This window comes from Vidua macroura, chromosome 17, assembly GCF_024509145.1.
Source record: "Vidua macroura isolate BioBank_ID:100142 chromosome 17, ASM2450914v1, whole genome shotgun sequence".
NCBI lineage: Eukaryota > Metazoa > Chordata > Aves > Passeriformes > Viduidae > Vidua > Vidua macroura.
In genome coordinates this window covers 1,111,912-1,137,853 of record NC_071587.1, presented here as the reverse complement: position 1 = coordinate 1,137,853, position 25,942 = coordinate 1,111,912, and the positions used below count along the sequence as shown (strand labels likewise).

The following is a 25,942-nucleotide window of genomic DNA, read 5'->3' as shown; positions in this document are numbered from 1 at the left end:
CCGGGGAGGGGGAAGCGCCCCCCCCCCCCCCCCGGGTGCGGGGTGCCGGAGCCCGCCCGCGGGGCGCAGTTCTCCTGTGGCATCTCGGCTGCAGTGCTCAAGAATATCAATAATTAAGTCTTTAAACTTGGCGGTCGGGGGGAAGCGGGTCCCTTTGCGCGTTGGAGGCCCCAGGGTACGGGCCGCCCGCTGCCTGGCCCCGCCGAGCCAGGGCGCGGGGGGATGCGGTGGAAGGGCCTCTCCCACCGCGCCGGATCACGGGCTCGTCCCTGTCAGCGCGGTTCCGTCCCGCTACGCGCGGAGCAGACGCGGATCAGTTGTGACATCGCAGCCATGTCACAACAGAGGCATCGCAGTCACAGTGGAGCCGCGTCTCGCTGCAGTCATCGCGCCCGCTGCGTGTCGGTGGCCGCGCCGTGGGGTTCCCGTGTTCTCACCGGTGGCGTTCACTGGTGATAGAGATGGATTTTAGCTTTGATCAATGAGGTTTGTAGGATGAAGGCTGTGAGAGACACGCACGCAAATACCGGAGGAGGAAGCAAAATCGTCAGTTCGGGTTGGTGCTGCAGGCGTGCACCCGCCTGAGAGTGGGTCTCCCTCTGCTTATCAATTTGCTTGCTGACAAGTACACTGAACTTGCAGTGAAGTCGGGGACCGCGGGTCCAGGCAGGCTGCCTCAGCACACGCCGAGCTGGTTCTGCCTGGTCTGTTGCTGACCTTTGATATGGTAGAATATTTTGGTAATTTTGCTATTACAAATGCTTGCTTTGTTTCTTCAGGGAATCGGGATGCTTCTAGCCAAAAGCCCAGTCATTTTTCTTGTTTATGTCCTGCTCAGGAAATGCAGCAAATGTTGTTGGTGTTGGAGAATGAGGGGAGGCGGATGGAGATGTGCTTGTGTAGTGCCCGATGGGACTGGGCAGAAGCCTCCAGCACCCCTCAGCTGGCACTGGCCTCCCTGGCAGGGGCTCCTGGGGAGCAGAAAGATGCTGTTGTCTTGTTAGATGTTTATCCCTGGCCCCTTCATTTGCAGAGTACTTGTTTAAGTTCTTGTAGTTGGTTGGATTAGAGTGTTGCTGGAGGAGAAGAAACACTGAGTTCTCAGAGAGTGTTTTCTCTGCTGTGAAGTGTTGCTGTTGCTTTTGGGCCCTATTCAGGGGATGGTATAGGAAGAGGTGCTGTCTTTCCTCTCCTTGTCTCTTGTTTACCTCCTTCATGCAAGAGCTCTGCTGTGCTCCTTTACAGAGAAATTGGTCAAACTGTTGAAGTATGAAGCAATAACAGCAATCTTCTTGGAGTAAATAGGTTGTTTCTCTCCCAAGGCCTTTGGCCTTGAGCTGGGTTGGTTTTGGTTTAAGTCTGCTCCTGGATTTCTTTCCTGAAAATTGCTTCCTTTTCCACTACAAAGTAGAAATTTGTTTTTGGGAATGCTAATTCAGCCCGTGTCTCTGAATTGATACAGCTACCTGCTCTTGCAGGTCCTTCAGGCGTGCTGGACTGCCTTCACTGCAGAGATGGGCAGCATGACAGCAGTGGGGTGAAGCTCACTGAATGTTGCCCCTCAAGTGCTTCAAGCTGAAAAACACAGTAACTAGGAGAGCTGGATCCTGTCAAAATGTATGTGCGTGCCTTGAGCAGCAGAGTTAAAAGTACACGTTTTTATTCTTCAAACAAAAGCTGAAGTCAAGGAGAAGACTTTGAGAATGAGTGATCTTGGTTTGTTTACACTTTGATGAAGTTTGAAGCCCACCCTGCAGCCATGGCTGTTTATTCCTGCCTGCTCCTTTATTCTCATTCTTCCCAGCAGAAACACAGGCTGCCCTGTCCCTGAGGAGGCAGTTGCAGCCCCTTGCTGTAGGCCAATATGGGTACCCTGTGTGATCTGACACTAAGGCAGCTCTTGCAGTTTTTATCCATGCTGTAGCTGTGAATAATGCACATCTCTAATGGAAGGTGGTGTCAGGGGCCTTGTTACTGTGTTCTGAGTGCTGCTGTCTAGTTCAGTAGTAAATGCCTCTTTAGTGGCCTGAGTTTACCTCTTCCTCCATTTTCCTGCATGCTGGCCTTAGAGGACTGTGCTGCTTGTCTTTGAGCAGCTGGCCCTAGTGGTTCCAATGTTAGACCCAGGGGTCAGTGCTGTGGGTCTTTTTGGGGTCTGTTGATTTCTACTGGCTTGCTGGATGAGGCTCTCAGAGGAGTGTCTAGTTTTCCTGACTGCTTTTTATTGCATTTCTTCAGCTGGAAGTAAATCTCTGCCCCCTCTCTCCACCCCAGAAGTGCAATCACAATAATTTTTAAGATCTAGTCTTCCTTGAGTGATGTCTAATATTTTATCAAGAGTTTCTCCAAACTCATAAACTTCTACAGGTGGATAATATAAAAGAGTTTCACTGTAGTGTTATTTCAAGAGGGCTTTGTACAAGCACGTGAACTTGGTTTTTTGTGAGCTGGGTGACTTTCTGATACTTGTTTTTTGAGAAGCTGCCAGAGCGGGCCTTTTTGTTTTGCTGTGGTGTCCTGCCCTGTCTGGGCTTTGTGCAGATAAGAGCTGATATCCTCATCAGTGTGCAGGAGAAGCTTACCCTCACTAAGGGGGAAGAGCTGATCAGCCTTGTGCTGAGAGTAGTGCTTGGTGCGGGAATGCAGACTCCTGTGTTGGGTCTGGAAAGCAGGCATGCATAGGGAGGCTGCTCTGAGGGTGTCTTAAAGAGACATTGTCAAGCTCAGTGGTTGGATGCCTCACTGGGCCTTGGGACACTTGAGAGGGCTTTTTTCATTGCTCCTGCAAGTAGCAGTGAATGCATTTCTCCTTGCTCATCCCCACTTTCCTGCTTGGGACAGTGGAGTCAGCCTCTGGTGTTGGTGGTCCTCCCTGGTCTGTGAAAGCAGAGGCAGAGTGGTTGTTGGAGGCCAACAAGCGCTGTCAAGAGGAGAGAAGATGGTCAGGACGAAGGGCCTGTATGCAATGGGGCAGCAATGTTTGCTGTGGCAGAGTGTTAATGACATGTAGGGTTTGTGTGGTGGGTTCTCAGCACCCTAAAAATCTGTGGAAACAGAATTGCCCTTGAGTGTGGGAAACGTGTCAGTGCCCGTGTTGCCAAGCGTGGTGGTGGTGGGACCAAAATCCTCTAAGGAAGTGCCGTGCCCTGTGCGGCACCTACTGTGAGTGCCACACTGGGCAGTGCCTGTCTCAGCCTCCAGTGATCATCGGGCACCAGCCCCTGGTGAAATAACAGAGCTGGGGAAAGCTGACCAATCTGGCAGCAAAAAGGGAAAAAATGTGTTTTTCTGCATGTCAGCTTGTGACACGAGGAGACACTGATTTTGTTCATAATATCTCAGGCTGGTGTAATATGTTTTCCGTGTGATAGGACAATGCCTTCAACTTTCCCTTATATGGGAAAATCTGGGATGCAGCCTAGCAATCCACCAATATGTGGCTAATAATTTTTAGCATTGTTATGTTGGATGTGTTCAGCCGAAGAATTAGAGTATACCTGAGACCCTGTGGCTGGGCTTTAATATTTAAGACCAGTCCCTGGCAGATATCTGGGGAAAGGTTATGACTGTGCTCTAGGGAATGCCTGAGCACAACTGGCTGTTTTGGAAGTCAGCTAAAAGCTGGGAGAATTTGTGCCTGAGTATAGAGCTCCTGCTCTGTGCTGCCCTTAGGCCCAGTGCCTAGAGAAGTGCTAGGTTGTGTTAGCACCAGGTGGAGGTCACCGCAGCTTTTGACACATCCTTTGTGTGAGGACCTTCTCTCAAAGGAGAAATTCTCTCCTCTGTCTCAAATTCTCTCAAAGTGGAGGAAATACTGCCTTGAGGTGAAGGGGTACATGCTGTTTCAGTACTGCAGCCTGCTGTCTCCAAGGTATTCTCAGCCTGTAGCAGGTATAAATCTTGCTCTAACAGGAGCAAAACACTCTTTCAGTCCAAAAAAGAAAATTATAAGCATGGGAACCAAGTCCTAGTCCCTCTTAGCTTTTTGTATTGTGGGTGCTGGAAATGTGCAGAGGTGTGTTGAGTACGGTTCAGGGAGTGCAGGTGTTACTGTGAGGGTGAGATGTTGGCTTGGCTGTGGGGTGCCCATCATATTTTCCAGCCCTGGTTTCCCCTTGAGGGATGCTGCTTCATGATATTATGAATGTCTGCCCCTCTGAGGTACAGCATGCCTTCTGCGGGCTCACCTTTTCCAAAACTTTATGCTGGTTGTTTTGGGGTGGTTTGTTTTACTGTGGTGTTTGGCAATTTTTTTGTTTGTGTTTCTCCTGGTAAGATTAAGTTTAGATCTCTTCTGCTGAAGCTTTTGGGCACTTGTCTGGTTCTCTCTGCCATTTGGCTCAGTTGTGAAAGGAAGTCTGGGTTGAAATGCAGGTAATTCATTGTTTCCTTTTGGTGTGACTGTGCTGAAAGCAGGGAAAAGTTATGCTTGGCAGTGTCAATTTTCAGAGCATTTTCTAAGTGTTTCTACAAAAGTGTGGGATCTATAGAACCCTGCTTTGCATTAGAGTAGGAGACTGTATCAGGGGTCAGGCTAGTTTTACTCTAGGCCCCTGAGCTGGCTGCATGTTCTGTTAACATGCCTGTTGCAAGGGAAGGACAGGTAGGCAGTGGATGGGCAAGGTTGTTTCATTAATTGTCTCGTGTGGTCCTAAATTACTTGTTTGAATTACAGTCTGGGAGCTCTGGCACAGGAAAATAGATGGGAAGGGCAATGGGCATGTGTGGGGGACCCCAGCCAAAAGCCTGGTGAGGAAGGCTGGGGGAAGCTGTGTTCCTGCGGCTGGTCAGCAGGCCTGTGTGAGGAAAGAACTTATTGCCTTTAGTGGTAAAACCCCCTGGGATGTAAGACCCTCACCTCTTCCCCCAGGAGATACTTAATTTGCATTTCTTTGAAGGCAGAAGCAGGACCTTAGCTAATTGAGGAACTTTAACTACCAGGCCATCCCTGTGAGCAACCACTGCTGGGAGCTGTACTCCCTCTCTACTGCAGTGGAAATAGGTATTCGTTTTGTGGACATAGTTTAATTTTGCACCTCAGCTTACACTGTATGGCTGCCTTGGAAGGTGAATTCCAGCACTAACAATTAGCTACATGCAGGAACAAGGGTGCTGCAAAGTTGCAGGGGAGCTCCACTTCTTTGGTGTATAGGTAAGTGAAATATTGGTTGTTTAAGAAACATTAATGCCTTGTTACATATGTGCATTGAGGCAGAATTAAAATTACTCCTAGATACAAGAATAAACATTAATGCTTTGCTATAGATGTGCTGTGAAAGCTGCTATTTTTATGTGAGCCACTGCCCTGAGTTCTCTAGGTCTTAGTGCACAGAGCACTCAGTCTTTCATATGCTTTGACTGAACTTAGAATATACTTTAGATAAAATGAAGTTTAAGTGTCCGATGTCTGTTAATTGAGGATCCGAAAAGAGCCATTTTTGATGACTAAATTAAATGCCTGGTGCATCCTTGCTGTACACTGTGCTTGCTTAGCCTTGGAAGGAGTGCAGTGGGGTGTGTGAATGCACAGCCTATTACTCCTATTTGTATGCTTCTCTGTTTGTTGCTTTAGGGCAAGCAAAGCCCTGTTTCTCGGTGATCTTTCTCAGTCCCTGCAGGGTGCCCCTCACCAGAGTATCTGAGCCTTTCCCGGCATGCACTTTGGTGCATACATAAAAGCAGGTTTCTCTCCTCCACCGCAGACAGCAGAGACTGTGCTCTGTTTGTGGCGCAGTGATGTTGCGGGGAGGCTGCTGAAGCAAGGCTTGTGCTTTCTGTGAAGGTGCTGAGGTTTGTGATTGCAGATTTGTGGGCCAGTCACAGTGACTTCTCTACCTCCTTCCTCTGGAGGATGAGAGTTTCTATCAGAGAATAAAATTGCTGGTTTGGAGTTAGGCCAGTCCCAGACTGTGCTTTGAGTGTGAGGACCAGGGTCCTGAATCCCAAAGGCAAAGGAAGGAGTGTGTCACTGTGGCAGAGGCTCCTTGAGGCTTTGGTAGTTGTAATTTCAATTCAGGTGAATTGAAGTGTGACTGCAGGTTGTAGGACCTATGTGTTTGAATAGGTACAGCTGTGCCCACATCTGACAGGGCATGCTGTGTGGAAATGTGGTTATCTGCAGATACTGCTCTCCAGTTTCTACACAGACTCTCCATTGGCTGCTCTGCTAAGTGGAGCATGGCATTAGGGCTTGAGGACAATATTCTTAAACCCGTTCCTGGATCCAGCTCTATTTCCTGCTCTTTCTGTCCCCCTTAGCTGGATGAGGGAGACAGACACAGAGCAGAAATGGGTTTCTGGACCTTGTTGCATGATTGTTCCTCCAGAGATGCTGGCTGAAGAAAGGGTTCAGAATATGAGTGACTTATCCAAGTACAGAGGGAGAGAAGATATGGAAACCATCTTGGTTTGGACTTTGGACAGGTACATGCAGTAAGACTGGGCTAGGACATGGGTCTGTGGGAACTGTGTTCTGCTCTGTTCAGGGTTTGCTTACCTGTCTTCCATGTTCCTACATGTCAGAGGAGACTGATGTCTACAGACCTGCCAGGCAAACAGGGACAAGAGTTTCTTGGTGGCTTGATGCAGCTGATGCCATGTGCTTGCCCACTGGCTGGCTGGACCCCATGACGATGGTGCTGGTTGGCCAGGAGTGTCCAGGGCATCTTCTGTATCTGTGCCCTGAATGAATGCAGCTTGAGTCCAGGAGAGATCCACAGCAGCTCTGCCTATGTGCTATTGGAAGAAGCTTGGTGTGCCCTGGGTTTCCAATTCTGTTTGGAAATAGGGACTCTGCAAAGGTGGGACTTTGCAGCCAGTGTTAGTGACAGTGGCTTGGCATCCTCTGGCAGGAACCCTTCCTGCCCGTGCATTCCCCACTCATGCAGCTGTGACTCTCCAGCCTGGCAAGGCTGATGCTCTCTTCCGTGAGCTGGTCTCTGACTAAAGGGCTTTATGAGCTGAGGCAAGAAGGGGCTACCTCTCCATATGTGCTTTTGGTAGCATTTTACTTGCAGTGTGTCTGGGCAGGCCTTTGTGTGCTTACATTTTAAGAAGGCTAGCCAAGTGTATTAAAGCATTGTCTATAGCTGAGGAGCTGGCATCACTGAACCCCAAGCATTTGCACAAGAGAAATAGAAGAATTTCTCTTTGGCACTGCTCTCAGCCTCCCATACTTTAGTCTTTCTTGGGATGGTGTAAAAGACAAATGCAAGGAAACAGAGATGATTGAGATTAACGTCTCATTACAGATGGCCTCTGAACTCTGGAGACTGTTCTCTCAAAGTACCTTCTCAGGCCTGGACAACAGCAGTTGCTATTTTGGAATAAGTTTTGCTAGATTTTGTTAGGATGTACAGGCAGAACAGATGCCATGAGCTGTGGGACCTTCCTACAGCATACAAAAACTCTCAAACCATGACTATTTAGGATGTTATCTTTCTGGGTGCTGAGGAACAGCTTAGCTCCCCCAGTACCTGGCCTTGCTGCAGGCAGGGGTCTGCCAGCCAGCCTTTCTGGCCTGCCCTGGAGCGGGTGGCCTGGGTTTGCAACGCTAGCAGGACAGGTACAGCCTGTGTTGGTGCAGGATCTCTTCTCCAACAGGGCAGCATCAGTCAAGAGGCCTCTGTAAGCTGGTGTTGGAGCTGTCCTGTGCTTGGAGAGTGAGCAGTGTAGCAAAATGTCCTTCTGCTCCTGGAGATCCCTTCTATGCCCCCCAGCCTTCACTGTGTGTGAGAGCACAGACCAAGCTGAGCTTCCTTTATTACCTGTTTTTTGACATCCCTAGGACCAGGATGCAGTGCTGCTTGGCCCAAAGAAGAGCTGTTCACTTTTCACACACTAAGATGTACCTTGGGATCAGCCTTCAAGGCCTGTGCTCATAAGCTGTGGTCTGAGATGTGGCCATGGTAGGCAAAGCAAAGCTGGCCCTGAGCTCCCTTCAGGCACTGCACACCCCTTGCCACTCTGCCACCTGTGCACAGACAAGGCATTTGGCAAAGCAGAGATGTCCATCTTGTTGTGAGTGCCTGGAAATGTTTAAAATGCTAACTCTGTTCCTGTGGCCCAGCTGCCGGTGACTTGGCCATGTTTCATTCAGTTCCTTGGATGTGTTTCCTTGGGCACATTCTGTGGGCTACTCATTAGATGAAGCAGGAGGGCACCAACTTTTTCTTTCACCTTTTTTCTCTACTGTGGTTATAGCAGGAGAACAATGGGGAATACCTTAGTCAGCAGATAACAGGAGCAAACAGGGATGTGGGGATATCAGGTGAATGACTGGCAGGGGTAAGAGTTATCCACTGTGGAGGTCTGTGGCAGGGAGCTTCAATTGGAGCAGACTGACAGAAATTCCTGAAGAAATGATTTTCAGCATGATTGGACTCTGCAGTGGGGTCTCCATCACTATGTGGAGCTGTGGCCAGTGTTGCTGTGCCTTCTTAGCACAAAATCTGCTCAGGGTGTCAGATGTGTCCTTCATATGTGTCTACAGCCAAGTCTTGAGGTGCATTGTGTTTGTTTCACCTTCTCAGTAGCCCTATCTCAATGTTGATTTTTTGGTCTCTATTCTACATTAGAAAATAGAGGCACAAAGGGTTATCATTGCCTCTGAGGAGCTGTTTGCAGTGTGGTAAAGCTGTTTTCTGACAGCTGGAGTTTGCTGTGCAGGATGTTAACAACAGCAAGAGGAGAAGATCTATACTTTCAAGAATGCAATTTTTTGGCCATCTGCTTTGGGATAGTATGTGTTTGGTGTAAAGCTCTCAAACCTTATAAAATGTTCTTTGAATTGGCTAGCTGTCAAGGCCTACTGGTTGGGCTGGCTTTTGTACACCTTTCTTACTAATAAAGGTTAAATTATGTGCCTGGTGGCTTCTTTGTAGGGACAGTGACCTTGGAGATGGACTTGGACAGCTAAGTGAAGCTTTGAGCACTTGTGTGTGAGATGTAAAAGGCAGCAGGAAAATGTGCACAGTGCACAGGTCACTGGTTTTTGCTGAAACCTCTATATCCCTCCTGGTAGCTGGAGAGCAGCTGGATGTTTTGCCCTGATGCAAGTAACCCCTGTTCTCCCTTGAGCCCAGTAATTCATCAGAGACTTTTTTCTTACACTACTGGGAAATCTGGCTCCTCATGACTGCTGGTCCAGGAAGCCAGCAGGAGCTAAGCCTACAATTCTCTCTCTACCCAGGGGTAACAGCCAGGCACTTCAGGGAAGAGAGTCTGCTTCCAGCACTGAGAGTGTGTCCTTAGAGCTTCTTTGCCTATTTCCATCTAAAATGTAGCTAGGGTTGTGTTGTCACTCTGACCAGAGGCTTTCCACAGCCTCCTTGGCAGCTGAAGACACCTACCATGGCATGCAAGGCTCTCTGCCTTGTGAAGGAGCAGATTGGGTGGACTGTCCATCTCCATATCCACCAGGCATCTTTCTGGTTGCCAGCAAGCTGGTTATGCCACTGCATTGAGCTGCTGTGAGCAATGAGCTTCTGACTCCTACAGGCCAGGAGAAGGGTTGTGAGCTGGCTGCCTCTGGCCTGCAGCAGGGTGTCAGAGAGGTGGGAGAGTTCTGCAGGATGCTGTGGAAGTGACACTTGGCCATAGGCTTTACTGGCTTCTGGAGCTCAGGACTCCTGTAGCATGTGGATACAGATATTGCATTTTTCTTATTTTAAAGTAGGAAATTAGGTGCTGGGAGTGTGATGGAAGAAGTGGGAAGGCTTCATGGCCACTGTCACTGTCTGTTCCCTGGACACTCCACTCATGTCCTTTCTTGTTGGCTTGTTGGTCGGCAGCTGGGGCTGGTGAATAAACTGGAAGGAAAATTTGGCACTGGTGATGGAGGAATGGCTTGTTAAGATTTGGCAGACAGGGCAGTTAATTTGAGCTGTATGGCGACCTGGATTGAATGCCACACTGGAGCATGTTTGTGTTTAATAGGTAGCAGAGGTCTGGAGAGTGCTACATCAGTGACGTGCAGTGGGCTTTGCTGATGTGTCCGGAGCTTGAGCTGGGGATGCTCTTTACAAGGCACATGAGTCGTGCTGGTTGGATACTGCTCTGCAGGGAGCCACTGTGGACCCCTGTGTGTGCAGGAGTGCTGAACATGTTCTTGTACACCAGATGCCCATGAAATCGTGCCTCTTGGCACTGAGGGTGGTCAAGTTCCTGTCCCTGTGGGAGTCCAGCCTGCTGGGTGCCGGCTACGAGTCTGGGCAAGCTTGGCCTGTCTCCTTCCTCTCTTGACTGTGTAGGTACTGCATTGTAGTGATTTGGTTTGGTTTTCCTCTGGTTTTTTTTGCCTTGCTGATGTTGAGGATTAAAATACGCTGCCTGAGGCTTACAGGCAAACTGTTTGGAGTCGGACTCTTGGCCAGCAGATCAGAAGGCAACAGACATTGTAGGTTTGAGAAACCCGTCTCACTCCTGCATACCAGGGTAGCAGGATGATGACGTGGGAAAGAGCACACAGCTGATGCTGGGTGCATCCTCATGAAGGGGAAGGGGGTACAGCTGACACTGGGTGTATCCCCACTCTGCCTACAGCCACTTTGCAAGGCCTGTGCCACTTGGGGGTAGTGTGTCCCCTCATTTTGGGCTATTCATTAAGGTGATGAAGGAAATACATTTTACGGCGAGCTCAAATGTGGTTTCCCTCTCTCTAGCAGCAAGCTGGAGTGCTCCTCTTTGTGTGCATGTCGAATGGCCAGGCATGGCTTTGTGTTAATGACGTACCTTCATTGAAAAAACTGAAGGGATTTTAGCTGTTCTGCTGCTTTCTCTTCCCTTGTGCTGTTTGTCCCTACTCACTGCTGTGTTCGCTGGACTCTTGAGTGGGCCCTCGGTGCTCAGCCCCATGGCACTATGTAGCTGCTGAAGGTCATTGTGGTTATGGTCTTGGGTTAGAAGCTGCATTTGAAAACCCTCCAAAAAGGAGCTGTTGCTGGTTCTGCCATGTGAGCTTGTCATGGGAGTCACGAAATACAGCTGACTGAAGCTGCATTACCGGGGGCTGTATCCAGCCTGCGTGTGCACTCTTGCTTGTTGGGTGCCAACAGAGCATCCTCTGTGGACAGGCAATGGCACGAGCCCAGGTGTCTCCCCAGGGTCTCTGATGTGGCTGTTGCTGTAGGGCTGAGAGCTTGGGAGCAGAGTGTTGGTGTTGAACAGGCTTTTTGGAGGGGAATACTGTGCAGCATCTCCATATTCTTTTTCCAAGGGAGCAAGTGGCAAGGAGGTTGTGGTGATTTATTGCCTGCCTGTCAAAGTCTTGTTGCCTGTTCGCCTGTGGCAGAGTTGGGTGTCTTGGGAAGGTACTGCAGGTTTGCCATGTGCTTTTGGTGTCCTTATCAGCAGATCTCTGGTCTCCCCTGGCCCCACAGAGAAGGCAGTTCATTGCCCCCCACCTTCCTTTTTAAAAATTAGAATATTTTGAGAACAGAAAAATTCTTGCAGCAGGGCTATGTCCCTTGGGGCTGGCTGTTGGTGTGATGCTCTGCCTGTCCTGGAAATGTGTACCTGCCTGATGCGTGTTTGCTCCCTTACTTTGGGTTATTTGGACCTCTATGTTCTCTCCTTTTCCCCCTTTTTTCCTTCATCCTGCTGTGTGTCCTGCCCAGGAGTGTGGGGCCTGTGCCCTCTTCCCCCATGGTGCCATGGAGTGTTATGGCAGCTCTGAAATGAAGACCGCTTGGTGAAGCCTCTCCTGATGGGTTGCTGAGAGAGTCTTGTTTTCTGTAGCTGTATGAGCAGAGCTGGGAAGCTGCTTCTCCACAGCCTCTGTTTTGGAAGGAGAATGTATACCGTGCTGCCTCGCAGTGAGCTTGCAGACTCCACAGCCCCCTGCATCGCTGCTGCTTCTCTTTTGCTAAACTACTGGGTTATTTTTAACTTGGAAAAATTACAACCCGAGATTGGCATTCTCTACCCCCAGTGGAAGGCTGGAGGCAGGATGTGGGGGAGGCACTGCGGAGGCTGGGAATGCGGCTTGCCGCTCCAGCGGGCCTGTTTCCAGGGGCTTGTGCCCCCCGCAGCCCTGTGCCTGCCAGGCTGCGCAGAGGCTGTGCAGTGAGGCTGCTTCTTGCTCGGCACGGATGGAGCTTCAGCCTGGATTCCCATGGCGAAGGCACAGAGCAGCTGCAGACACATAAACAAATCCTGCTGCAGCAGGCTGTAGGGAGAGAGCTGTGCTCTGCCAGGCTGCTTGCGTGACAGCCTGCAGACAGGTAGCTGCTGATGGGGACTGGGTACCTCCTTCAGAGAATATCCTGCAGAGATGCTTTCGGGTGATGGAGTGTGCTGTGGAGGAGCAGCCAAGCTGGGTTCCTGTTTTGCCTCCTGGAGGAGGCTTTGCTGGACCATGTAGCCCTCCCTAATACAACTTGCAGAGAGCTGTTGGGGAGGAGCCAGGGAGAGAAGTGTCACTCTTGCGCCCCTCCCCTAGCCCTGCCTCTAGTGTTTTGCAGGCAGTTGTATTGTCAGTGGATGTCTCCCCTGCCTGGAACTCCCCGAGTGATGGGAGCACCTCTCTAAATCTGCTGGCAGGGAGATGTTTCTGCAGAGCCTCTTTTCCATGTAGCCCTCGGGAATGTAGTTCCCTGTGTCCCTCTGGATTGCAGCAGACACTCAAGTTTCAAGCTCCCGCAGCTCTGCTGGCTGAGAATGTGCCTGTGCAACCCTGCTTAGGAACAGGGACTGATAAGGTAGCAAGGCTCAAACAGCACCAGAGGACTGCAGATGTGTCTCTTTGCTGTTTGGTCTCAGAGAACACTGTTGGTCAAGACAAGCAGAAGAAGAACAGTACAGATTCCAGGTTCTGCTCTTGGTCTGTCCCAGCCAGACCTGTGAGTCCTTTACTGCTGCTCACCTGCAATGTGGATGCATCAGGTGAGGAGGGTGGCTGGTGCTCAGGCCCTGCTTGGTTGTCCTTGGGCTTTCTGTCTGCCTTACCAACTGCATAGCTATTGAGGAGGTTCCTCTGATGGGGAGGTGCTGCCAGGGCCTGGGGCCTTCTGTTCCAGCTTGCCTGGGAAAGCCTGCCAGTTCCTGTCAGTTCTGATCTGTCATCTGCTACTCCATAGCTCTTAGTGATTGGCTAGGAGTAGCAGGGGAACACAGCAAACCTCTTGGAAAGCAATGGCCAGTCCTTATGTCCCTTAGCTGAGTTCAGGCAGATGCAGGCACCCTTCCTGGCTACTTTGGGAGTGCTTCTCATTTGCTTGTTAGGGCCGGTCCCATGCACCCAGCACTCTGATCTCATTTGGCATGACATGCTTTGAGCAGTAAGCTGGTGTGAGGCTCTCCAGGTTGTGGCATGGGGTACACCATGAGATACTGAAGCTGGTCCTCTGCCTCTGACCTCAAGTCAGCACTCTTGAGAGTTCCTGCCAGCAGTACTGGTGTCTCAGCTCTACCAAGGCCCAATGTGATGCCTGACCCTGATAGAGAAATGACACAGCTCATGTCATCCCTGTATGGTAGGGAATGGCTACTGGCTACTTCCTTTCCTCAAGGCTGTAGGGTTATCAGGTATGAGATACTGCTCTGTGTTTGAGCCATGGGCTGTTCCCACAATGAGAGCAGGTGGTGGAGAGCAGAACAACTCTAGGGCAGCCAGGGCTGGAGTAGCATCTCTTCCCCGACAGAGCTACTCTGCAGCTTATGGGAGGCACTGGGGTGTCCCCACCACTCCAGAGTGATGTGAACACACAAGGACAGCTGCTGACACTGGCACAGGGATTGATGTGTGAAGCAAAAGACAGACCAGGGCTCTTTACTTGGAAGACAGGCTTCTGAATGCTCTCAGTTGCCCCATTGCCTGGTGCCCTTTGTTGCTGCCTTATATCTGGCAGGGCTGAGCAGGACCCTTCTGCTGTGTCTGAGGGAGCTGCCTGCAGTTCTTATTTCTAAGACTTCTCATCAGTCTGTACTGTGACCTCTGCCAGTGTTTGTCAGGGGAGGTTAGTACATCCTCAGATATCAGAGCAGCAAGGCAGTGCTGAGCCACCCAACTTCCCCTGGGCTAGCTGCCATTCATGAGCCTGTCTTGCTACTGGCCTGCAGGCCTGGGCAGCAGGTTTGGACCTGGCACCCCTGACTCTTTTCCTTCAAGCTGTGCCTAGCCACTGGGGAGATGGAGCACTTCTTGAGGTACATAAACAGAGCAGACCTGCTTGTCTGCTTATCTGAAAATCAGTAATTTCATAGCATGGCTATGCAATTCTTTATCTTCCTGCTTGTCCATCAGGGCTGCATAGAAAGTTTGGTGCCTGTTTGAGATCTGTATTTTCAAGGGATCCTTATTGTCATCAGAACTATAGGGGGAAGGAGGGAGAAGGGCTACATGATGTTGAGGAGGTGAGTGAAACTTGCATCCCTCACCTTGAAGGAAGTGTCCCCAGAAGTCTGCTGATAGATGGTGGTTGGACACTTTTTGATGCATCTATCTCAAAGGAGCCACTTGCAGTGAGACCTTGTCCTTGGCACCTCCCCTCCCTGAGCCTGCTTTGTTTGTGCCAGGTGCTCCTCCTGCACCTGGGAAGGAGAACCCTCTGGCTGCAGGGAGCTGAAAGACAAGGTCCTTCTGGAAAGTGTGTATCTGCAGTGGGCTAGTGCTAGGTAGTTTGGGGGATGAGTGAGGATGTGTGGAGCTAGGTGTACTGTATTAGAGCACTTCTCTGGTTTGTAATAAGCACAGGGATCTCCACCTGAAGTGTGGGGTTCCTGTTCCTCTTGAATGTCACTGATGAGCCACCAAGGGGTTCTTCCATTCTGTCACATAGGAAAAGGAGCTGGAAAAGCTGCTGATGTCTAAATCAAAGAATAGAATAGGTTGGAAGTAATCTTAGGCTATCTAGTTCCAACCCCTCTGCCATAGGCAGGGACACCTTCCACTAAATGCACTTTTAGTTCAGGGTGGACAGCTGAAGTGTGGACCCCAATTTGTGTTTGTGGAGTGTTGCATGTCTGTAGTGTCATTATGTGGTCCTGGCTTGCAGTGTGCCCTTACTTTCCAGTAGAATTTTCTGCTGCAGGACCTTGTCACTTCAGCAGAGGTGCAAGGCAGACTGTCATTCCACTGGACCCAGCTTGTTGTGCTTCAGGGGATCAGTCTCTCACTTCTGGCCTGGGACCTGAGGATTCAGGATACCTGCTGAGAAGCAAATGTGATCCCTTTGCTGGATTTTTATCACTTCATTGAGATGTGGTGTGTGTATGTGCAGGGTGCTGCATGGCTTGGATGTGTCATTGAATGTCTGCCACAGGTATGGGCTGAAAATCAGAATTTAAGTGCATTGAGTTGAGTCTCTGGAGATACGACCTCCCTGGACACAATCCTGTGAAACCTGCTTTATCAGGGAACTTGGACAAGATGATCTCAAGAGATCCCTTTGAAATCCAACCATTCTGGGATTCTGTGTAGTGGTGTGTGTCTGCTTACAAGATGAGTGTCCAAGGCTGTTTCCTGGTTCTGCTCTTTGCTGCAGCAGCTTTGGAGTGGCTTGAATGCAAAATTCCTATTTAGCAAGGGCAAAGAAAGAATGCAAGTTTTCCAAATGGGTTATCACCAGTGTTTTTGGCACATAGATGGACATGCCCACACAGGCCTGTGAGTACCCCTTGTACTTCCAGAGGTGGCTTGTGAGCTTTGCTTCTTTTTGAGTCCCAGGTCCTGTTTTGAGTCCCAGGTCCTGGAGAAAGCCACATGCCCCTTTTTATTTGTCCTTCTGAAGGGGATTACTAAGGGTGTTGATTTTTGTTTTAACTGCACCCTATTTCCACAGATAAAATCAGTGCTTTTTCCCCTTTGAAGAAGGCTGTCACCTGCCTTTTGCAGGCAACTGAACATGACACTGTGCTGCAGGAATGTGCTCTAATAAAGTAAAAAAAAATTGCTGCTGTTCTGAATAAGGTGTGTTCTCAGGTAAATGCCATTAGTTTCTGCAGATGCTGAGGCCTCTGTTTGGGTTTGTGGCCCTTTTGCCTGTTGGTGACAAGCCTATGGACATGACCTGGGGGGACAGACAGGGCTGTGCTCATGTTGCCCCAGGGCACCTCTGGGGCTGAGCTGGCCTGGGGGAGCTTCTGAGCTGCAGCCAAGGCATGTGGACATGTACACCTGTGCTGTGGGTTGGGGGACCTGGGGCACCTGAACTGTCAGAGAAGGGAGGACAGGGCTTGAAGATAATACAGACCCTGGAAGTAAAGGCAAACCAAAATTAGGACTGCATTCAGAGCTGCTGACCCCCACCTTCGTCACCGTGCTGCAGATGAGATTTCCCTTCAGGAAATGAAAGTTGCTCTTCGGATAAAAGCTGTGAATAAAACTTCCTTTCTGAAGTGCCTTGATGTGTCTGTGACTGAGGGGCTGTTAGGACATCTTGAGACAAAGAATGCTTGAAGGGATGTTGGTGGAAGTCTGCAATGGGAGAATGCCAGAGATTGCGCTCGGACATTGAACTCTGTGTGTCTGAAGTCATGTGTGGGTCCAGTCCTTGGTAGTGGTTGTGTGGGGATCTTGGGAGCATGTGTAGGTTTTGGAGAGAGGGAAGGGCTGAGGCAAGTCTGGATGTGTCCCCAGGAGAAAGATGGGTTAGCCCCTGGCTGTGCCATGTGCCTTACAGGTTTTGGGGGCTGTTTGACAGTTTCCTGTGAACCATAGAATCAAAGTAGTTTGGAAAAGGCCCTTAGAATCATCGAGCCCAACTGTAAACATAACATTGCCAATGCCACCACTCAACCATGTCCCAGGTGCTAAAGCCACATATCTTTTAAATCCCTCCAGGGATGGTGACTCCAGCACTGCCCTGGGCAGCCTGTGCTAGTGCTTGACAACCCTTTTGGTGAAGAAATTTTCCTTAATCTGTAACCTAAACTTCCCCGGTGCAATTTGGAGCCATTTGTTCATATCCTACTACTTGGTAGAGGAGTCCACCACAATCCACGCTCATGTCAGGGAGCTGTGGAGAGTGAGGTTCTCCCTGAGCCTCCATTTCTCCAGGCTCAATCTCTCCCCCAGCTTCCTCAGCCACTCCTCATCAGACTCTGCTCCAGATCCTTCTCCAGCTCTGCTGCCCTTCTCTGGATTTGTTCCCTGAAGGTCTTTCTTGTTATAAGGGGCCCAACCACTGAATCCAAGCTCCATCCCCCTACATCATTTCCCCCAAAGCAGTCATCTTGTTGGGACCCTGAGAATTGGTCCTGTTTGACTGACCCTCACCTGTGTTATATTACAAGGAGGAACACCTTTTTGTCAGGTATTTTGGTGATCAGTGGAATTACATTGACGATATGTAGCCTTTTTTTGGGATGCACTGCAAAAGCCAGATGGAGTTGGAGACGTGAGAGCCCACCAGTAGAGTCTCCTAAAAGGCAAGTAGGATGTAAACTGAGAGCAGCTTGAATGGTGCAGATGCATCCACTTTCCTGCTCTTGGAATACACAACCTGTGGGCACAGTCCTCTTTGCTTGTTAGCACATGCTATGTTTTCACCTTGCTGGCTGTGGAGACGGTTGAATTTGTGGGCCAGTCTAATTTACACTTCCTTTCCTTTCTGCAAGATATGTTTTAATGTAATTCAATCTTAGGTGGTGTTGGTGCTCTTTGTGATGAAGCTCCTCTGTGCAGCTGGAATAATCCTTGTCTAGCTCTCACTGTTTTGCAGTGCAAATCGGTGCAGTGCCTCAGGCAGGCTCTTTTTAAGGTTTCAATAAAAATGGTGTTGTTTTTGAGAAAGAGCTTACAGATTTTTGATCTTTTACCCGTCCTTGTAAAAATTCAGCCAGCCTCAGCACACCATCAGCCTCTGAAAACAAACATTTGACTTTTAAAAGTTCTGTTTGTTGCTCTACTCTATTCCCTTTGCACCTGAATGAAGAAGGGCAGGAGCCTGACACCATGCTAGAGGTTAGGATTTTTTTTTTTTTTTTTTTTTGTTTGTTTCTTTGTTTTGTTTTGTTTTGTTTTTCTCTTAGGGAATTTTCTCCCATTTGTTGCCTAAGAGATGATAACGAGAATACTTACGAGAGACAAAAGAAGTGGTCAAGATGGGGGGAGGGGAGGGGTGCAGCTGGCTATAGGGCTTTCTGTTGGGAAGGGCAGAGATACCGGTGCGGGGCTGGGCTCAGCTCCTCGCTCACTCTCGCCCTTGGGATCAGAGGTGAGACGGACAGGCTGCTGCTGTTGGGAGAATTTGCTGTCACCGCGGAGTTCTGTCCTGCGCTGCTTTCTGCTTACAGGGAGGGGAGCGAACTTCTGCTCGTGAGAGCAGCTGCCGAACTGGGACCTTTCCAACACCCGACCTCGCTGGGAACGGGACCCCGGCCCCTCCCCGTTCCCGGAGGCAGCGTCTGTGGCTCCGTGCAGCAGCTGCCCGTGGGAGCCCGCCTGCCTCTGCCCAGCCCCACTGCTTTCTGCTGCTGCTCTGGGCTTTTTTGCTACACTTCAGCCTGACACGCCGAGCCTGCCGAGAGCCCCCGCTGCTTCCACCGCTTGGGGCTTAGTACTACCCTCCGATTTGACACCTTCATGGGTTTGCTCGCCTCTGCTGTTCCAGCTTGCCGCTTCCGAGGTTCCTGCTGCAGTGCATTTCACCAGCCGGAGGTGCAGCGGGACCGGCTGTCCCTGAGGGTTCCAAAGGAAGCCCCTTCTCCATCCCTTCCGCCAGCCCGCCCGCCCTTGCCGTGTGCAGAGAGGCGGCCAAGCTCGCGCCACAGCGCCCCCTGCAGCCGCGGGGGAATCATTGCCCTGCCCTGCCCTGCCCGGCCGGGAGCCAGCGGCGCCCCCGCTGGCAGTGCCCGGAACTGCGCCGCAGGGGAAGGTGCCTGCGGCCGGGAGAAGGCTGCCGCTGGGTCTGTGCCTCTGGTCGCTGCTGCTGCCGGGCTTGGTGTTTGTTTGCCTTGCTGGACACACACACGCTAGGAAGGAACTGCTATTCCTCTTCTCATATCTTTGCCTGAAAGCCCCGTAATTTCAAAGTTATAATAATTTGGAGGGAAGGGGGTCATATTCCCCATTCCAAGGGAAATTGCCCCCTTCCTTGACAGACACCTGTCTTTCAAACCAAGACACACCACCACAGGCTTTGTGTTGCCTTAAATAGAGAAATGTCTTTCTCTGAAACCTCATCCTCATTCTCCTCCTGAGCCTGAGACATGGACTCCCAGGCATTGTGCAGACATTGCACAGATAAAAATTTGTCCCATCCCAAGTGTTTGGCAGCCACCTTCTAGCTGTACTGCAATGGCAACTCACATCCTTCAGTCTTGTGTCTAGCCTTCCTTTTCTTGGGAATGGGTAGACATGGCCCTGAAGCCATGTAGGCAGACCTGAGACTTTTTCTAGCGTGGGTCTCCTACCATTTCCTTCTGGTAGCCCCTTCCTGGCTCTGCCTGCCGCTCCAGGCTTTCTCTCAAACCCAGCTCTTTCTGAGGAAGCTCTAGGGAAGGCTGCTGAGCAATTTTTCAGACCCAAGGTTTCTCTAAGCCCAGTCTTTTTGCAGACCCCCACTTTGCTTTGGCAGCCTATTGCCATCTCTGTTTCAGTTGTATGTCAAGGCTTCTTCTGTCCATCAGTGTTACTCTGAACCTAATTTTGTACCTGAACCTTTTGACGAGAACTGCTGTACAAAAGGTGATTCCCAGACAAGGGCTTCTGACAAACTAAAATAATCTTTGGCGTACCATTTCTAACGCTGTTCCAAATGCAACCCTAAGCTTTCACTTTTTGTCAGCCTCAGCTGTAGTTCTTGCTTTTCATCTGAGCCTTAGAGCTGGAAATCCGGATAGAGTTCTTCTAGCGCGTGGATCTTGGCAGCCCACACTTGGTTTCGGCAGCCCTTTTCCCACCACAGTCCAAGTGCAGCTTTAGGCTTTGTCCCTCTCACAGCCCTAACCCTCATCCTGGCACTGGCTCTCATATTTCCACAGAGCAATTGAAAAGGCCCCACAACCATTGCCTGGATGAAAACTGACCCAGCCCAGCTGTCCTGCCAGCTTCTGCTTGGCTTTTGAAGCCCTGGCTCAGCTGTAAGCTTTGGCTTTCACTCAGGCCTCTTATTTTTTGTGAAGAACTGCAGGGAAGACCCCTAACCCATGGCTCACACCAAAGCTTTCACTCATCCTGGGACTCTGGGCTGCTCTCACTTGTCTTTGGCAGCCCCTTTCCAGCTTTGCTCCAGCAGTAACAGTAGACATTCTGCTTCTGAGCCTAACCCTGTGTTTGCCTGTGGACTGTGAGGAAGGGATATAAGGAAGGGTCCACAGCCATTTCCTGGCAAAAGGTGATCCACATGGGTCTCTTGACAGCCCCTCTCCCCAGGTGCCGTGTAACCTTTCCTTTCAGTCCAAACCCCGACCTGAGCTGTCTTACAGCTGAACTGTAGGGAACCTTCTAAACCATTTCCCAGGCTAGCCTCTTTACATTTTGCCATCCCTTTCTAGCCTCACATGAGTGCTAGACTCTGGACCCTTATGCTGATTTTCCAGCAGAGCCTTAGCTAATCTTCCCAGCCTTTTTCCAAATGAAGGCTTTTTCCCAGGTGAGGCCTTATGCAAGTCCTTCTTTGCTCAGGTGAGCTCTGCCGCCTCTGCACTTTTGGGTTTTCTTTTTCTTAGCCATAGCCCTGATTTTCCTGAGAAGCTGTAGAGAGGTTTTCTGCCAATTGCCTGGACCAGTGTTTTCTCCCAGCCCAGCATTCTTGGAAGCTGCCATGTACTTTTGCCACCTCACTCCAGCTCCAGCTCTGGACTTTATTTGTCTTAGCATTATCCCAACCCTAATCTTATTGCCAAGGTCATTCTTCAGGAAGGTGTCTGCAAACTCAGGTCTTTAGCAGCCCCTACTTTCTTCTAGTGGGTCCTTTCTGGCCCCTCTCAAGCTATGAATTTTGGCTTTCCTTCAACCCTAATCTTAATTTCACAGCTGAAGCCCAGCAAAGGGCTGCCAGGGGAGGTTTCTCCCAGGCCAGGTGTTCTGTGCCCTCGCAGTGCTGTTACAGCCCCACTCCCACAGCTGTCCTGTGCACATGGAGGACCTGTTCCCCAGGCTTGCCAGATTTTGCAGAACAGGGTTGAGCTGGGGTTCCTTAAAATTTTATGTGCGTATTTCTGAATTTGATTTTTTTTTAAGTCAGAAAACTGCTGTTTCAGAGTCAGTTAGACAGGGATTGAGCAACATAGACTCTCTTTTCCCCTTCCTTCTTGTTTGCTCCATGGGGATGCCAGGCAGCTGTGCCTTTTGTCAGCAGGGCTGTTGAAGGATGTTAGCACACACTGGCTGCTCCTTCCCGGTTTTGCATCCAAGCTTCAGATTTGGATTCCGGCATTGCTGATAGCATGCAGCATTGGTGGGTAGGATTATTCCTGTGGAACAGCCACCTACAGAATTTCAGTTAACAGTGCTTGTTAGACCATCACTGGGGTATTTTCATTTTGAGTGTTTCCATCAGTGCCCTTTAAATATCCTCCTGAGCTGTGAGATGGTGTGGTTGAAACACTGCAAAATCCATGGGCACCCCAGACATCAGGCTTCTGGAGAGAGGGGGCGGTGCTGCTTTGAGAGGTGGGCAGCAGATGCTTCTGCTGCTTCTCTGGCGTGGAAGCAGTAGAGTCTGGAGGTGACATCTCATGCTGCCATAAGGAACTTCTTTATGGACACAAACAGTTTTTCAGCCTGTAAAACAGTTTTAGAGATCTCATGTGGCTTTTAAAGGTACCCTGTGAAGATTTGGTGGAAAAGGAGCCAAGAGCACATTGCTGAGTGTGTGGGATGAGGGGTATGAGCTCTTATCCAGGCTCTCCTTCAGAGCCTTGGCCAGCAGTGCTGTGTGCCCCCTGCACAGGGGCTGCGCCTGCCCCCTTGCTGCTCTGCAAAGAGAGGTGGGACAAATCAGAATTGAACCTTGGGTGGAAAATTTGTGTATTTTATATTTTCCTCTAAAAACTGCAGTCTGGAAAATGGTTTCAAAAAAGCAAGTCTGAGGTTTAAACTTCTTGGAAACCTTTTTCTTTCCTTGGGATAAGCAACAATGAGAGTGTATAACAAGCTGTCAGGCCATCCTCCTCCCAGGCTGGGTGGCCAGCACCCTGCCTCCCCTGGCCCAACAGTGCTCTCAGAAAACTGAAAATAGTTGGTATTTCCTATCCCTGGGGCAGTTATTTGATCCTCTGCAGCTGACCTGAGCTATTCTCAGAGCTAACAGCTGGCCTGGGCAGGGTCCTGGGTTGGGGGACCCAGGCTGGGTTCTGGAAGGAGCTCTGTTAGCAGCCCTCAGTGCAGGGCTGGCTGTGGTGGATACTCTCCTGCAGTTTATGTCCCCACCGGTGCAGGCTCACTTGTGGTGCTATTCCCCAAATGATCTGGATCTGGGCAACCTTCACTGTTGTCACACAAGGTGATAAATATTAGAAATTATTTATTCTTCTGTGGCAATTTAAACACTGGCAGTTTTGGATGCAAGGTTGTTGGGCTGACACATTAGTATTTGTTTAGGAGCTTTGTGCAGCTGGAGCTGATCCATCAGGATTTCCTTCTAGTTGCTCTCAGCCTGCAGGAAAGGAGGTGTGTGTTGCGGCATCTTCCCAGCCATATTGAAGTAGCAAAACAATGAATGCTACTTGCTGTGGTTACAGACTGCTAACTATGTTGTATGTCAATTTAATCAATATTAGCCGAGTATTGCTTGAGATTCTTTTGTCTTTAAAGTTTCAAAACCTGGCCAAGAATATGCACATTGCATTAAATTAGGGGATTTCTTTGAGTTGTGGATTTGAGATTGCTGTGGGATGTGTCTGAGGTTCTCTGAGATCTGTTTGTGGGCCAAGGGGGACCCTGAAGAGCTGTTGTTTCCATGCTGTGACAAGTTGCAGGCATGCTAGCATTGTAACTATTTTTGCAAACTACATACTACGAATTCCTTGGTGTCCTGTGGCAGTTTGTCTTAGATTTCCTGCTTCCAGCACTGTGACTTTAAAATGCTTTTTACAGGCTCATGGTCACAGCAGCATTGGGGGTTTCTCTGTGGACCTCATATACCATGTCAGTGACTGTGTGGGACACACTGGAGTGGGTGCACATGGGGACACTGGGACCTGCTCAGAGGATGCTGCCACAGATGCCTCTCACCAAATCTACTGTGGCCCAAGGAATTCTCAGATCAGATGGTAACAGTGATATTTTGGACATGTTCAGCTCTTGAGGCAAATATGGGCCTTAGAACAAAGTGTGCTGGGTTAGCCTGGTGCTGTGGTAACTCTGCTGGGTAGTCAGACTCACAGAAGGATGGTGAAATGTTCTCCTGGGCTGGTCTTTGCTCTGGGCAGGCATCGTGGCCAGGGATGTGCTTCCAGAGGCTTGTTAAAAAGCCAGGGATACTTTCTCATTGGGAGAGCACAATTGGAGCTCATCACAATTGGAGCAAAGAGGCTGGAAGCTGTTCTTGGTAGGGCTGGGTACCTCCTCTTGGCAATGTGCTCTCAAGTGAGGTGCAGTGGGTCCCAACATCCTTCATGCTGGACAAACTGATCTGACGAGGAGATCTTCCTTACGGTACTGATTACTCTTAGCCTTCCCCAGCCTCCTGAATTTGCCCCATTTGCTCAGTCATGCCAGCCCTTGCCAGCACTTGGATGTGGAGTTGCTGGTCACTCCAAGCAGTTTTGTTTTGGATTTTCCTGAGAATTGAATGCGGAGAGGGTGAGTACTGTGTTTTTTCCACCTTCAGCCCTCTCTGACCTCAGGCTGGCCTTTCTGAAAGCACAGTCCTCAGTATGCAGAGCAGCAGGAGAGCCGGGGTCCATCACGTGCAGCATTCTTCCTGCTTTTGCTCCGTGGGGCTGCCTGTCTGCTCGTTTTAGCGCCCTATACAGGATAGAAATAAACATACAATATAAAATAATATAAACACAGAAGCGAGGAAGATGCAGAAAGCCAAACTTCCTTTTCCAGCACTGTCCCTCACAGGAGCTTGGGACAGAGCTGAGAGAGGAAGCTCTCTGAAGCACAGAGGAGCAGGACCATGCTGTGTGACATATGGACAGCCCCAGTAGGAGCTTTGGTGTTGAATGGTGCCATAGCTTGGCTGTTGGAAGATGTCTGAGTAGAAGAATCATGAACTGAGGGTGGGGTGTCACCTGGGCAGCAAATTTCAAGAGAACATAGTGGTTTAGAAAAATGGAAGAAGGTGTGAGGAGAACTGCAGCTCATGTGAGCTGGCCTCTTTGAGGAGGTTTGATGCTGTCAAGGTATTGTCTAAGCACCTCTTGCTTCATTTCTATGCTTCAGGAGCCAGGAAGGATGTGTTGCCTGTGTAGCTGTCAAATCCTTGCCTGGCATGTGTGAGGCTGTGTTTGCAGAAGTGTACACTGCTTTGGGTTGCTAAAGGAACCTGTGGGACACCCAGGACAGCGATAGCAAGGGGCAGGTATCAGGGCAGAGCAAGACCCTGTAGTGAGTCCTATCAGTCATGAGTCCTGCTTGCTGGGATCCTGCACTTGGGCTGTGCATTAGTACCTGTTCGTTGTGCTCTGAACTGAATCCAGCTATTCTTTGGGTGCCATGCACTTGATACCTGCTCTCACCATATGTAGAAGGGTGCTCAGAACATCTCCTGGCTTGGCTTCATCTGAGTGCTCTCATTCTGCTGGGTGACTGTTGGAGCACAAGTTTCCTGGTCTAGTAGTGGTGTAGCAGCTGCATGTACAAATTGAGTCCTTGGTGCTATGCTTATGTTGCCCAGCACATGCTGGGCACAGTCGGGTTGCACTTGAGAGTAAGCGCACAAGTTTTGTTTGCTCAGAGCTAGATTTTCAGCAGGTGGTGTTGAGCAAGCAGGAAATTGGATACTTTGGTGTAGAAACATGTATGGTGGGAAGTCTGGCCAACATCCACCTCTCCTTCTGGCATGCAACAGGTTGTAGGCAATGGCAGTCTGTCTTTCCATCAGGTGTGATCTTGAAAAGCATCCTCAGCATTAGCCCATCTGTGATGGCTTTGTCCTGGACAGTCCTTGGGGCTGCTCACAGCTGTCTGTGACAGTTCCAGAGGGCAGTGCTACCTCCCAAATGCTGTGGCTTCCAAATATTGTGTTCCTTCATCTCTGCTTTATGTGGATGAGTTAATATCATGCGGGGGTGCTAGGCAGCGCACCCTGACCGAGGCTCTGCACTCCCAAGGCTCCAGCTCGGATGTCCTGCAAGCACTGTGGCTAAGCCAGGCTGAGAGGAGTAGTTCGCACATGCCTTTGGGTACATATCCCTGTTACCCTGTTATCCCTGTTACCACTCTGGAGCTTTATTCCTTTTTCTTCATATGTTGACCTCCTCTCCCCAACTTGGCAAGCGTGTTTCTGCAATGCCTGTTAAAAGTTCTTCTCAAGCCCTGGAGACCTTGTCCCTTTACAGACTGACTAGTCAGAGCCACTATGGCTTCTCCTGTGCCTTTGCTCTCAGCTCATTTTCAGTGCCCGTTTTTCTCTGAAGATCATATTGAGAAGATCTTCTCTCATTTCTGAAGGAAAACAGAGGTGAACCACTCTGCAGGACGTGCACTGGATGGAGCTGTGTGTACAAATGAGATAGAGGATTGCTCCTCCCAGGGAGCTGTGGTTGCTTTCACAGTGTGCTCGTGGTACTGGTGTTGGGGCTGCACGGCTGGAGTACTGTGCATGTGCAGAGGATACTGGTAGCATATGTTAGTGAGCCTCAGCCTTTGAACCGGGAAAATCAGTCCTCCAGCTGCAGAGGAGACTTTGGCCACTCATATGGGAAGGCTGGTAGAAGAGGGAGAACACATGGTCAGTGCTTAGTCTTGGATTGGTGTTGGCTCAGTTGTGGAATTTCTGCTGATGTTCTTGGCTTCTGCACAGATGCTGTGACTCCTGGAGGAGCCCAAGCAAGAGCAAAATGAAATAATGGCATGATGTGGACTCAGTCTGGTGTCAGGATAGCT

General features: G+C 50.0%; 1 protein-coding gene across 8 annotated transcripts in view; it reads left to right on the top strand.

Annotated features, from left to right (window-relative positions):
* The window catches only part of CHD6 (chromodomain helicase DNA binding protein 6), a 92,330-nt gene that overhangs the window by 1,162 nt on the left and 65,226 nt on the right, over positions 1 to 25,942 (top strand). The window lies entirely within an intron of this gene.